Source organism: Hyla sarda, chromosome 4, assembly GCF_029499605.1.
Source record: "Hyla sarda isolate aHylSar1 chromosome 4, aHylSar1.hap1, whole genome shotgun sequence".
Lineage (NCBI taxonomy): Eukaryota > Metazoa > Chordata > Amphibia > Anura > Hylidae > Hyla > Hyla sarda.
This window is the reverse complement of record NC_079192.1, coordinates 412,702,477-412,717,050: the sequence shown is the minus strand read 5'-3', so window position 1 is coordinate 412,717,050 and position 14,574 is coordinate 412,702,477. Positions and strand designations below refer to the sequence as shown.

At 40.6% G+C, this 14,574-nt stretch overlaps 1 protein-coding gene across 2 annotated transcripts in view; it reads right to left on the bottom strand.

Moving 5' to 3' along the window:
- CHRM2 (cholinergic receptor muscarinic 2) overlaps positions 1 to 14,574 on the bottom strand; it is a 220,681-nt gene that overhangs the window by 152,257 nt on the left and 53,850 nt on the right. The window contains exon 1 of one of the 2 annotated variants that reach the window (XM_056517748.1): positions 11,166 to 11,422. The exons of the other annotated variant lie outside the window; for it this stretch is intronic. The gene's annotated coding sequence lies outside the window, so the exon portion shown is untranslated. Of the gene's footprint in view, positions 1 to 11,165; positions 11,423 to 14,574 lie in introns of those variants that run through there. 2 annotated transcript variants of the gene reach the window in all.

The following is a 14,574-nucleotide window of genomic DNA, read 5'->3' as shown; positions in this document are numbered from 1 at the left end:
GTCAGCACCGTCATCTCATGATCATTACAAACTAATACAGCCTCCAAGTATAGATTATGTACAATTGCCTCCTCCAGTGTCCTAGAAGTGGCAGGGAAGATACCTACAGAGCAGTTTGGTATTTTTAGGGTACAGTGTTACTAACCTGCTAGATCTAGATTTTCAGAAGTACAATGCTGATGTGATTGAATCCCTTGCCCTATAATGATAATGAAATGACTCTGCTGACACTGTCTCAGTCTACACTGAAAAGCTGAAATGTAAGACAAAATACAAATGAATATATGACTATATATATATATATATATATATATATATATATATATATGAAAAAGTATAAAAAAATATATAAATTTCCCCAATAGTGTTTATCATTAAAAAAAATGTAATAACAGAAATAATCCAGCTCTGTCCTTTTCATTATCTGAATTTATTACAGCACAGTATGGAAAGTTCTCTATATGTATTACCTAATTCGGAGAATATTCCTGACGGACAAGCGCCCCCTGCCTAGGTATGTGGTCCCCTGCTGTAGGTTGTGCCCTCCATTATATACATTTAGTCTGGAAGACGGCAATGCCTACACATGCCTAGGAGTTATCTGCATGACTGGCAGCAGATTAGGATGATGGCGACTCAGCAGAACACCAGGCCGCAGCCTCCCCCTCCTATTTTGTGTACTTCAGAGAATATTACTAATCTGATGAGTTTTACAGTGTATCTCAGGTCACAGGAAGGTAAACAACATCTCGGCGGGCGGCTCCGCACAACCACTTCAATTACTACGGCAAACATTCACTTTTCCTTTTTATTTGCTTTTTAGCTTTCTTTTTATTTGTGGATTTAATAGTAAAAATGCATCTTAAATAGCAAATTTATGACTCTTCAGGACTGACGGGGGGGGGGGGGGGGGGGGGGGGGAGGGGGTGATTCCTTGTCAGACATTTTCAGTGAAAGTTATAGAAAGGTTTAGGCAATGGCCCCTTATATGGAGAATAGAGGGTGTCAATCTAAGGGGTCAGCTAGGAGGGTGAGCAGGAAAGGAGACACCTCTAGTATAAAGCTGGGGGCAGATAATGTTAGATCACATGACTGATAATAGATGAGGGCAGCTTGGCTCCTCCTCCCTCCTCCCTCTCTCTGTACTCTGACCTCTACATGTGTCACTGAGCATGCCCACTATACTCCCTTATAGAAGACTGCTGTTTACTAGGAAGATGATCACTCTCATTGCTTATTCTGAATAAAAATAGATAGATATGAGATAGATAGATATGTGATAGATATGAGATAGATAGATATGAGATAGATAGATAGATAGATAGATATGAGATAGATTGATAGATATGAGATAGATAGATAGATAGATAGATATGAGAGAGATAGATAGATAGATAGATAGATATGAGATAGATAGATATGAAATGGATAGATATGAGATAGATAGATATGAGGTAGATAGATATGAGGTAGATAGATATGAGATAGATATGAGATAGATATGAGATAGATAGATAGATATGAGATAGATAGATAGATAGATAGATATGAGATAGATAGATAGATAGATTTGAGATAGATATGAGATAGATAGATAGATAGATAGATAGATAGATAGATAGATAGATAGATATGAGATAGATAGATAGATAAATATGAGATAGATAGATAGATTTGAGATAGATATGAGATAGATAGATAGATATGAGATAGATATGACATAGATAGATAGATATGACATAGATAGATATGACATAGATAGATAGATATGAGATAGATAGATAGATATGAGATAGATAGATATCTACTGAAACTGCTAAAACTCTCATTATTGCTTTGATCCACTCCCGCCTCGACTACTGTAACTCTTTACTAATAGGCCTTCCTTTCTCCAAACTCTCTCCTCTCCAGTCCATCCTTAATGCCGCAGCCAGACTCATCTTCCTCTCCAGCCGCTACACCGACGCCTCCTCCCTGTGCCAGTCACTACACTGGTTACCAATTCAGTCCAGAATACAGTACAAAATCCTCAGTCTCACACACAAAGCTCTCCACAATGCTGCACCTCCCTACATCTCCTCTCTCATCTCCGTCTACCATCCTACATGTTCTCTCCGATCTGCTAATGATCTCACACTAACATCTTCTATAATCCGAACTTCTCACTCCCGTCTCCAAGACTTCACTCGTGCTGCACCGGTTCTCTGGAATGCTATCCCTCAATCCCTCAGACTCAACAACAACATTCATAGTTTCAAACGTGGCCTAAAAACACATCTCTTCAGACAGGCCTATAACAGTCTCTAAATGGCCTCAACATATCCTCAACATATCCCCAACATATCCCCAACATATCCTCAACATATCCCCAACATATCCCCCAACATATCCCCAACATATCCTCAACATATCCTCAACATATCCTCAACATATCCTCAACATATCCCCAACATATCCCCCAACATATCCCCAACATATCCCCAACATATCCTCAACATATCCTCAACATATCCCCAACATATCCCCAACATATCCCCAACATATCCCCAACATATCCTCGACATATCCTCGACATATCCCCAACATATCCCCAACATATCCCCAACATATCCTCAACATATCCCCAACATATCCTCAACATATCCCCAACATATCCCCAACATATCCCCAACATATCCCCAACATATCCTCAATATATCCCCAACATATCCCCAACATATCCTCAATATATCCCCAACATATCCCCAACATATCCCCAACATATCCCCAACATATCCTCAACATATCCTCAATATATCCCCAACATATCCCCAACATATCCCCAACATATCCTCAATATATCCTCAATATATCCCCAACATATCCCCAACATATCCTCAACATATCCCCAACATATCCTCAATATATCCCCAACATATCCCCAACATATCCCCAACATATCCTCAATATATCCCCAACATATCCTCAACATATCCTCAATATATCCCCAACATATCCCCAACATATCCCCAACATATCCTCAACATATCCCCAACATATCCCCAACATATCCCCAACATATCCCCAACATATCCTCAACATATCCCCAACATATTCCCAACATATCCCCAACATATCCCCAACATATCCCCAACATATCCCCAACATATCCTCAACATATCCTCAACATATCCTCAACATATCCCCAACATATCCCCAACATGTCCCCAACATATCCCCAACATATCCCCAACATATCCTCAACATATCCCCAACATATTCCCAACATATCCCCAACATATCCCCAACATATCCCCAACATATCCCCAACATATCCTCAACATATCCTCAATATATCCTCAATATATCCCCAACATATCCAAAATATATCCCCAACATATCCCCAACATATCCCCAACATATCCCCAACATATCCCCAACATATCCTCAACATATCCTCAATATATCCTCAATATATCCCCAACATATCCACAATATATCCCCAACATATCCTCAACATATCCCCAACATATCCCCAACATATCCTCAACATATCCTCAATATATCCCCAACATATCCTCAACATATCCCCAACATATCCCCAACATATCCTCAACATATCCTCAATATATCCTCAATATATCCCCAACATATCCCCAACATTTCCTCAATATATCCCCAACATATCCTCAATATATCCCCAACATATCCCCAACATATCCCCAACATATCCTCAATATATCCCCAACATATCCTCAACATATCCTCAATATATCCCCAACATATCCCCAACATATCCCCAACATATCCTCAACATATCCCCAACATATCCCCAACATATCCCCAACATATCCCCAACATATCCTCAACATATCCCCAACATATTCCCAACATATCCCCAACATATCCCCAACATATCCCCAACATATCCCCAACATATCCTCAACATATCCTCAACATATCCTCAACATATCCCCAACATATCCCCAACATGTCCCCAACATATCCCCAACATATCCCCAACATATCCTCAACATATCCCCAACATATTCCCAACATATCCCCAACATATCCCCAACATATCCCCAACATATCCCCAACATATCCTCAACATATCCTCAATATATCCTCAATATATCCCCAACATATCCAAAATATATCCCCAACATATCCCCAACATATCCCCAACATATCCCCAACATATCCCCAACATATCCTCAACATATCCCCAATATATCCTCAATATATCCCCAACATATCCACAATATATCCCCAACATATCCTCAACATATCCCCAACATATCCCCAACATATCCTCAACATATCCTCAATATATCACCAACATATCCTCAACATATCCCCAAAATATCCCCAACATATCCTCAACATATCCTCAATATATCCTCAATATATCCCCAACATATCCCCAACATTTCCTCAATATATCCCCAACATATCCCCAACATATCAACATATCCCCAACATATCCTCAATATATCCCCAACATATCCCCAACATATCCTCAATATATCCCCAACATATCCCCAACATATCCTCAACATATCCTCAATATATCCCCAACATATCCCCAACATATCCCCAACATATCCTCAATATATCCTCAATATATCCCCAACATATCCCCAACATATCCTCAACATATCCCCAACATATCCTCAATATATCCCCAACATATCCCCAACATATCCCCAACATATCCTCAATATATCCCCAACATATCCTCAACATATCCTTAATATATCCCCAACATATCCCCAACATATCCTCAACATATCCCCAACATATCCCCAACATATCCCCAACATATCCCCAACATATCCTCAACATATCCCCAACATATTCCCAACATATCCCCAACATATCCCCAACATATCCCCAACATATCCCCAACATATCCTCAACATATCCTCAACATATCCTCAACATATCCCCAACATATCCCCAACATATCCCCAACATATCCCCAACATATCCTCAACATATCCCCAACATATTCCCAACATATCCCCAACATATCCCCAACATATCCCCAACATATCCCCAACATATCCTCAACATATCCTCAATATATCCTCAATATATCCCCAACATATCCACAATATATCCCCAACATATCCCCAACATATCCCCAACATATCCCCAACATATCCCCAACATATCCTCAACATATCCTCAATATATCCTCAATATATCCCCAACATATCCACAATATATCCCCAACATATCCCCAACATATCCTCAATATATCTCCAACATATCCCCAACATATCCTCAACATATCCTCAATATATCCTCAATATATCCCCAACATATCCACAATATATCCCCAACATATCCTCAACATATCCCCAACATATCCCCAACATATCCTCAACATATACCCAACATATCCTCAACATATCCCCAACATATCCCCAACATATCCTCAACATATCCCCAACATATCCCCAACATATCCCCAACATATCCTCAACATATCAACATATCCCCAACATATCCTCAATATATCCCCAACATATCCTCAACATATCAACATATCCCCAACATATCCTCAATATATCCCCAACATATCCCCAACATATCCCCAACATATCAACATATCCCCAACATATCCTCAATATATCCCCAACATATCCCCAACATATCCTCAACATATACCAAACATATCCTCAACATATCCTCAACATATCCTCAACATATCCTCAACATATCCCCAACATATCCCCAACATATCCTCGACATATACCCAACATATCCTCAACATATCCTCAACATATCCTCGACATATCCCCAACATATCCCCAACATATCCCCAACATATCCTCAACATATCCCCAACATATCCTCAACATATCCCCAACATATCCCCAACATATCCCCAACATATCCTCAATATATCCCCAACATATCCTCAACATATCCTCAATATATCCCCAACATATCCCAAACATATCCCCAACATATCCCCAACATATCCCCAACATATCCTCAACATATCCCCAACATATTCCCAACATATCCCCAACATATCCCCAACATATCCTCAACATATCCCCAACATATCCCCAACATATCCTCAACATATCCCCAACATATCCCCAACATATCCCCAACATATCCTCAACATATCCCCAACATATCCCCAACATATCCTCAACATATCCCCAACATATCCTCAACATATCCCCAACATATCCCCAACATATCCTCAACATATACCCAACATATCCTCAACATATCCCCAACATATCCCCAACATATCCTCAACATATCCCCAACATATCCCCAACATATCCCCAACATATCCTCAACATATCAACATATCCCCAACATATCCTCAATATATCCCCAACATATCCTCAACATATCAACATATCCCCAACATATCCTCAATATATCCCCAACATATCCCCAACATATCCCCAACATATCAACATATCCCCAACATATCCTCAATATATCCCCAACATATCCCCAACATATCCTCAACATATACCAAACATATCCTCAACATATCCTCAACATATCCTCAACATATCCTCAACATATCCCCAACATATCCCCAACATATCCTCGACATATACCCAACATATCCTCAACATATCCTCAACATATCCTCGACATATCCCCAACATATCCCCAACATATCCCCAACATATCCTCAACATATCCCCAACATATCCTCAACATATCCCCAACATATCCCCAACATATCCCCAACATATCCTCAATATATCCCCAACATATCCTCAACATATCCTCAATATATCCCCAACATATACCCAACATATCCTCAACATATCCTCAATATATCCTCAATATATCCCCAACATATCCCCAACATTTCCTCAATATATCCCCAACATATCCCCAACATATCCTCAACATATCCTCAATATATCCTCAACATATCCCCAACATATCCTCAATATATCCCCAACATATCCCCAACATATCCTCAATATATCCCCAACATATCCCCAACATATCCCCAACATATCCCCAACATATCCCCAACATATCCTCAACATATCCTCAATATATCCCCAACATATCCCCAACATATCCCCAACATATCCTCAATATATCCCCAACATATCCCCAACATATCCTCAACATATCCCCAACATATCCCCAACATATCCCCAACATATCCCCAACATATCCTCAACATATCCTCAATATATCCCCAACATATCCTTAACATATCCCCAACATATCCCCAACATATCCCCAACATATCCCCAACATATCCTCAACATATCCCCAACATATTCCCAACATATCCTCAACATATCCCCAACATATCCTCAATATATCCCCAACATATCCCCAACATATCCCCAACATATCCCCAACATATCCCCAACATATCCTCAACATATCCTCAATATATCCCCAACATATCCCCAACATATCCCCAACATATCCTCAATATATCCCCAACATATCCCCAACATATCCTCAACATATCCCCAACATATCCCCAACATATCCCCAACATATCCCCAACATATCCTCAACATATCCTCAATATATCCCCAACATATCCTTAACATATCCCCAACATATCCCCAACATATCCTCAACATATCCTCAATATATCCCCAACATATCCCCAACATATCCCCAACATATCCTCAATATATCCCCAACATATCCCCAACATATCCTCAACATATCCCCAACATATCCCCAACATATCCCCAACATATCCCCAACATATCCTCAACATATCCTCAATATATCCCCAACATATCCTCAACATATCCCCAACATATCCTCAATATATCCCCAACATATCCCCAACATATCCTCAACATATCCCCAACATATCCCCAACATATCCCCAACATATCCCCAACATATCCTCAACATATCCTCAATATATCCCCAACATATCCTCAACATATCCCCAACATATCCTCAATATATCCCCACACCTCTTGTTTGAATAGTTATTGTGTAATATTATGTCTGATACTTGTCTTTGTTTGTACCCCATAATTGTAAGCGCTGCGGAATCTGTAGGCGCTATATAAATAAATAAATAGATAGATATGAGATAGATAGATATGAGATAGATAGATATGAGATAGATAGATATGAGATAGATAGATATGAGATAGATATGGGATAGATATGAGATAGATAGATAGATAGATAGATAGATAGATATGAGATAGATAGATATGAGATAGATAGATATGAAATAGATAGATATGAGATAGATAGATATGAGATAGATAGATATGAGATAGATAGATATGAGATAGATAGATATGAAATAGATGGATATGAGATAGATAGATATGAGATAGATAGATAGATAGATATGAGATAGATAGATAGATAGATAGATAGATATGAGATAGATAGATAGATATGAGATAGATAGATAGATATGAGATAGATAGATGAATATGAGATAGATAGATATGAGATAGATAGATATGAGATAGATAGATATGAGATAGATAGATAGATAGATGAATATGAGATAGATAGATATGAGATAGATAGATAGATGAATATGCGATAGATAGATAGATATGAGATAGATAGATAGATAGATATGAGATAGATAGATAGATAGATAGATAGATAGATATGAGATAGATAGATAGATAGATAGATATGAGATAGATAGATGAATATGAGATAGATAGATATGAGATAGATAGATAGATAGATGAATATGAGATAGATAGATATGAGATAGATAGATAGATAGATAGATAGATGAATATGAGATAGATAGATATGAGATAGATAGATAGATGAATATGCGATAGATAGATAGATTTCAGATAGATTTCTATTACTAGGATTTCAGCGCCGTTATTACGTTTCATTACATTGTTTATATCTTTACGTTTTTTGACATCTCACTTCTTTTCATTGTCGTTATTAGAACTGCGAGCAAAAATAATAAATAAGCCTTTTTGTTTGTCCTCTTCCCCGTCGTGTGTCTCACTTATTACGGACTCTCTCGCCGCGTCCCGGTAGCGGGGACCTGGGGTTGTACGACAGCTGCCGAGTGTTAAACTTTAATGAGTTGGTGTTTGGCGGATGCGGCTCCACAACCCTCATAAACGCCTCGGTATAAATGGCCGCTCCCCCCGTGTTCTATCGATCGATGGCCTTTCCTTCCCGGCCGGTGAACGTTCGCAGTGTCTGTAAACACCGCACTTAGTGCTAAGTACATATATATGGGAGTCATTGCCTGTGAGGGTCATTTATGAACTGGAGAGAAACGGACGCCTATGGTCACACGGCGCCATTATTATCACCTATAGGGGGCAGAATAAGGAATGCGAGATATATAGAACATGGAGAAAAGGCCGCAGACATGTGGGGTAACTATGAATTACATATCTGTAGAGCAGTGTTTCCCAACCAGGGTGCCTCCAGCTGTTGCAAAACTACAACTCCCAACATGCCCAGACAGCCTTCGGCTGTCTGGGCATGTTGGGAGTTGTAGTTTTGCAACAGCTGGAGGCACCCTGGTTGGGAAACACTGCTGTAGAATGTAATGATGTATTAAAAGGAATTACTAAGAAGGAACCATTCATGAGCCTATTGACGACTGCTCATTTGGGACCCTCATCAGTTATATGGCCCTCATGCCCGCTCTCCATCGCCAGTCCTACAGCGCCTTCTGTTTTATTCCAGCACAGCTGCATTTAATGCATTACAGTAGTGTAATTGGGTCATGTGATCACCGGTCTGACCTACAGAGAATCACAGTGGAAGTAGTCAGTCCTGGGTCAGCTGACTTCCTGTCAACTGCAGCTGCAGCTTCCAAACCCCACTCCTCCCGGCTCTATCTGTATACTGCTGCTATCTAGGATCAGGAAATATAGCAGTTATACACCTCCCCTTCCAGCTCTATCTGTATACTGCCGCTACCTTTATGGGATCAGGATATCTAGCAGTAATACACCTCCCCTCCAGCTCTATCTGTATACTGCTGCTATTTCTATGGGATCAGTATATATAGTAGTAATACACCTCCCCTCCAGCTCTATCTGTATACTGCTGCTATCTCTATGGGATCAGGATATGTAGCAGTAATACACCTCCCCTCCAGCTCTATCTGTATACTGCTGCTATTTCTATGGGATCAGTATATATAGTAGTAATACACCTCCCCTCCAGCTCTATCTGTATACTGCTGCTATCTCTATGGGATCAGTATATATAGTAGTTACACACCTCCCCTCCAGCTCTATCTGTATACTGCTGCTATTTCTATGGGATCAGTATATATAGTAGTAATACACCTCCCCTCCAGCTCTATCTGTATACTGCTGCTATCTCTATAGGATCAGGATATATAGTAGTTATACACCTCCCCTCCAGCTCTATCTGTATACTGCTGTGATCTCCATCGGATCAGGATACAGTATATATAACACCTTCCCTGGAGCTGTGTTCACTCATTTTGTTGCCTTTTTTGTTTTTGTCATGATTTTCCTGAAATCTTGGCCAAAAAAAATGAAATATTTTACCACAGTTGTGCAAATCACAAAGCTTTTCGAAAATCACAGTATAACCTGCCAAAATGTAGTAAGAACGAGTAAAACTCCTTCGTGTGAAGATGCCTCATATGTCCTTAAAGGGCAAATCACTTTCTCCTCAAGATAACATTTTGCCTTGAATAAGAAAGTGCATCATAACTGCACATAATGTGAACTGACCCCCAACCCACTTGTGAGTGTAAATCCATTCACCTGGGGGACCTCTAAGCCTAATTAGATGGCCAGGTGCAGTGATCAGACTCCACTCCCTCTCTCTGCAAAGCCAGAGGATTCATGGGAAACATAGGCAGCCTTAGGAAATCATTTCAATGATAAAACAGAATCAGTATGGCTGAAATGTCATGCCTACCACATCACCAAAAACAGGTGAGCACAAGGTATACACAAGAACCTCTACATTATTCTCTAATAATAGACAATGCTGCACTATATAAGCCAGTGTTTCCCAACCAGGGTGCCTCCAGCTGTTGCAAAACTACAACTCCCAGCAGGCTCGGACAGCCAAAGGCTGTCCGAGCCTGCTGGGAGTTGTAGTTTTGCAACAGCTGAAGGTGCGCTGCTTGGGAAACACTGATATTAGCAAAAGAAAAATCCTAAAATGCTCCTGTACATTCTTCTTACCTACAATTCCCATAAGAGAATTGTTCTCAGGCAACAGGCGGGGGACTATGGGTCTGGCTGTCGTCCTCTCGCCATGTTATCGTCTTGATTGATAGTCTGCGGCCTCTCCTGCAGGCAGTGATACATTGTATCTTATCAGGGGAGTCACATGATACATTGTTTCCAGGTGATATTTATCAATGATTGTATCAGGATCCAGGGCAGTAAAGTGTGTGGGCTCCAGGTTCCCAGGGACCTTCTGAGAACATCCAGTACTGATGATGGACGACTCAGATAGGACCCTGCGGAACAGAAGAAAAGAACCGCACTGAATTATATATGACCGTACAGCAACCCGCAAATGTGCCGCAAACTTCAAATCATCACATGAAATACTGCTCAGCGATACCTCTGGGACACCAGGGAACATTCTATCTAGAAGATTATATCACTGAGAGTAGACGAGAAAAGTGTATTAGATATATAGATAGATATGAGATAGATAGATATGAGATAGATAGATATGAGATAGATAGATATGAGATAGATAGATAGATAGATATGAGATAGATATGAGATAGATATTAGATAGATAGATATGAGATAGATAGATATGAGATAGATAGATAGATATGAGATAGATAGATAGATATGAGATAGATAGATAGATATGAGATAGATAGATATGAGATAGATATGAGATAGATATGAGATAGATAGATAGATAGATAGATAGATAGATATGAGATAGATAGATATGAGATAGATATGAGATAGATAGATAGATAGATAGATAGATAGATAGATAGATAGATAGATAGATATGAGATAGATAGATATGAGATAGATAGATATGAGATAGATAGATATGAGATAGATATATATGAGATAGATAGATAGATAGATAGATATGAGATAGATAGATAGATAGATAGATAGATATGAGATAGATAGATATGAGATATGAGATAGATATGAGATAGATAGATATGAGATAGATAGATATGAGATAGATATGAGATAGATAGATAGATATGAGATAGATAGATATGAGATATGAGATAGATATGAGATAGATAGATATGAGATAGATAGATAGATATGAGATAGATAGATAGATAGATAGATAGATATGAGATAGATAGATATGAGATGGATAGATAGATAGATAGATATGAGATAGATAGATATGAGATAGATATATATGAGAAAGATAGATAGATGGATATGAGATAGAAAGATAGATATGAGATAGATATATATGAGATAGATAGATAGATGGATATGAGATAGATAGATAGATATGAGAGAGATAGATAGATAGATAGATAGATAGATAGATAGATAGATAGATATGAGATAGATAGATAGATAGATAGATATGAGATAGATAGATAAATAGATAGATATGAGATCGATAGATAGATAGATATGAGATAGATAGATGATAGATAGAAAGTTAAACAGATTTGTAAATTACTTCTATTTAAAAATCTTAATCCTTCCAGTACTTATCAGCTGCTGTATGCTCCAGAGGAAGTTGTGTAGTTCTTTCTAGTCTGACCACAGTGCTCTCTGCTAACACCTCTGCCCATGTCAGGAATTGTCCAGAATCGGAACAAATCCCCAATAGCAAACCTCTGCTGCTCTGGACAGTTCCTAACATGGACAGAGGTGTCAGCAGAGAGCACTGTGGTCAGACTGAAAAGAACAACACAACTACCTCTGAGGCATAAGATGACAAGTACTGGAAGGATTAGGATTTTTTATATAGAAGTAATTTACAAATCTGTTTAATGTTCTGGCACCAGTTGATATAAAATAAATATTTTTACACCGGAGTACCCCTTTAACCCTCTGAGTGTCACTGTAATGGACCATCTGTCCGGTGTTCTCTTCTTTGTCAGTCCTTCTGTATGATGGCGGGGGTCACACATCCTAAGATCACAGTATATAGGGGTCTCTATGAAGGTGCTGTAGGCATTAGGGGGAGGTGGGACCACCTGGGGCCCCTCTGATGGCACCTTCCTTAGGAGGAGGTGGGACCACCCGGGGCCCCTCTGATGACACCTTCCTTAAGAGGAGGTGGGACCACCCGGGGCCCCTCTGATGACACCTTCCTTAGGAGGAGGTGGGACCACCCGGGGCCCCTCTGATGACACCTTCCTTAGGAGGAGGTGGGACCACCCGGGGCCCCTCTGATGACACCTTCCTTAGGGGGGGCTGGGACCACCCGGGGCCCCTCTGATGACACCTTCCTTAGGGGGGGGTGGGACCACCCGGGGCCCCTCTGATGACACCTTCCTTAGGAGGAGGTGGGACCACCCGGGGCCCCTCTGATGACACCTTCCAGGGTCTTCTCTTGCTGCTCTGTTCCTCAGTGTCCTACACAGTGTCACCTGTTTATTCCGGATCCTTCTGACAGAACGGGCCGCGTTCCCGATGCTTCTCTTTTTCCTGCTGATTTGATGGAGCCGTGGGCACCATATGTGTCCTGTACCCGGTGAGCAGATGTCTGCCACTCATCAAAGCCGCGTCCTCCTCCGTGATTGGCAGCTGGGCTCCCGCGTGACACACAACAAGGTCGCGGAGGTCCCTGCTCATATCCTTGTACTGAGCAAACATCACATGGTTCCTTCCCTCCTCAGCCTGGAATGTGTCATCCCTTCAAGTCCTATGACTGATTGATTTTAAGGGATCGTCCACCCCTGCACAACATCTTGGCAAGGTGAACGACCCTCATACTAAAGCGGCGGGAAAAGCTTCCAAACATCAGGTTGATGCAAGGGATTGGGGGAGGACATCTTACTTGTGGACATGCTCTTTAGGTCAGGGGTGGGACAGGACATGTTGGTGCCCAAGGAAGACTGTGAATGCTCAGACGTCTTCCAAAATTATTCCAAAAAGTCTGGATGAAGTTCTACAGCAAATCAAAGTATCCAAAACTTGGCCCTATGTTCTACCTACTAGAAAGACTGTCCTTCTGACCTCTTGGGGTCCAAAATCTGCCCCCTTCTCTTCTAGCTGCTTGGTCGGTGCTTTTGGTCCTAGTTCCAATTGGTCTAATTGTTATGAGTCCCAGACAGTCTCTAGTCGGGCGGCACCATATGGGGATTATGGGCCCAAATATTGCGATTTCGATATTCAATGCGATATAATAAACGAATGGTGAAATCCCCCATATCACATCTATCCACCCATCTCATGGCCACCGCCCATTTCACATCTCCGCTGTTTAATTTCTTCCCCCCGTCACATTCTCACCCAATCACATTCTACGCCCCCCGTCACATCTCCCCCCAGTCACATTCATCCCCCCCAGTCACATTCTACTCACTTAAATTCCCCCCCCCACGTTTCCCCCCATCCCCCCACGTCACATTTCAATCTTCACCCCCCATCACCATCACATTCTCCCCTCATATCCCGC